The following is a 1,858-nucleotide window of genomic DNA, read 5'->3' on the forward strand; positions in this document are numbered from 1 at the left end:
TATATACAATTGTAGATACCCTTTGCAATCGTTCCTCCTCTATTGTGGCCCCAAATATTAATTGTATAATACCTTCCCGGGTAGTGCTATAAGCTTGGCATGTGGCGAAATCCACAAGAGTCTCTGTTGATGCGTCATACTCCCAATCATTTGTGAGAAGATGTTGATCCATGATTTACAAGCGTAGCTCTTTCCTTGAGGTATATGCAAGGTTATTTCTTGTGTTGAGACTATCGAGCACTACCAATGCAATCCTGGTTTGGGACTCATTTTGGGTGTATTGGGTTGTTTGGGCTGCTAATCATTATTGTGTCAATTGTTGCAAAGTCTCTTCCTCTTTTGCTCTAGCAACTTGGACCAGTGTATCTACTGCTTGCACTTCTTCTAATTTCCTACCATTGGGCATAAACACTTGTATAGGGGGTGGTTTGATGGTCATAGTTGCAGCAGCAGGTGCAACAAGCCCTATATGGACAAGGATATCAACGTGACCACTTCCCTACTTGTAACAAGTGTCTCTCTAGAGTTAACGTCAACTCCTTCATCTAAGTTGTAAGATTTAATTAAGAGGTAGCAGTTGACACTAAACCTTTGAGGTAGCTAGCTATGTGGTCAAAAAGACTGGTAAATGGCTTGACTGGTGAGACCTGGTTAGGGTTCTCACTTCTTAGGACTAGAGATCCTTCCATTGACTCAAAATCTGTTGAAGTATCACTCTCCCCTAGTACAGGCCATTTACAATGCTAAACTGGGTTTCGATCGAAAGTCCCGAGCCCACAGTGTAGGCTGGTACGTACCTAGCTCGATAGGTGCACTATCATCTAAATTGGCCTCTAATACATATCCAGATCGTAGGTGCATGTTAATATGGGGTGCAAGATGGTCCTATAGATGCCGTGGACAAGTTTGAAATTTCTCATTTTTTAAATTGATTATTTATTTTTTCAAATTTTTTTGGATTGTCCAAAGTTTTTCCAAAATGCATCTTTTGTGTTTCTTAACCCATCTGGCACCAAAAATAGTGTATTTTCCGGGGTCAGTCGTGCTGCAAGTGTTAGCTCCCATAGTTAAGCTCCTTAACGATGTAAAAATGTAAATTTTTCAGGTGTCACACATGTTGCGTCAATACAATCACAACAGCCTAAAACATATATTAGGCAAGTTTGTGCGTGCACTTTCCAAAAATTATATATATATATATATATATTGGCCCCCGGACCTTTTACCTTTTCACTTTTGCTCCTTAGGGTTCTTCAATTTTACATATCTTGGTGACTTCATACTGAATCAAGTCTGTAAAATTTTTCGTTGCTTTGGCACTTGAGTGCTTTATTAAACCTTGTCAACAAGCTGACATCTGCCTCTGTATCTCTATAGGGTTTATAAAATGACAAATATAGTAAGGCATCACTAGCTCTACGACCGATTGATTTCTTCCCAATGTAGCCTTTTCTTGTCTGATTTAAAACATTCAGTCTTTTCTATAGGCTTGCTAAAAGTTTCTTTTCAGATCCCAATCTTCACTGACAAGAATGGGTAGGTTCAATGCCTACGTGATGAGATCTGTAAGATTCCTCTTCTCAACTAAAACTATATTCATTTATTTAATAAAAATCTAGAGAAAGAAGATATACTGTAGAGAGAGAAATTGGATTTAAAAGTTTAATTGTTGCAAATAAAACTCTCTTTTAATCCAAGAAACTTTAAGGGAAATCAGATTGTGTAAGATTCCTCCTCAGCCTGAATATTGAATAAACCTTTACTTCAATCCCCTGTAACCATTCCCTGTTTTTCTGAGTACAAGATTTATTAGTTAAAAATTATGAAATGTTACTTTAAAAAATGAGATATTTTGAAG

The sequence above is a fragment of the Cibotium barometz genome, chromosome 55, assembly GCF_041138505.1.
Source record: "Cibotium barometz isolate CiBa-2024 chromosome 55, ASM4113850v1, whole genome shotgun sequence".
Taxonomy (NCBI): domain Eukaryota; kingdom Viridiplantae; phylum Streptophyta; class Polypodiopsida; order Cyatheales; family Cibotiaceae; genus Cibotium; species Cibotium barometz.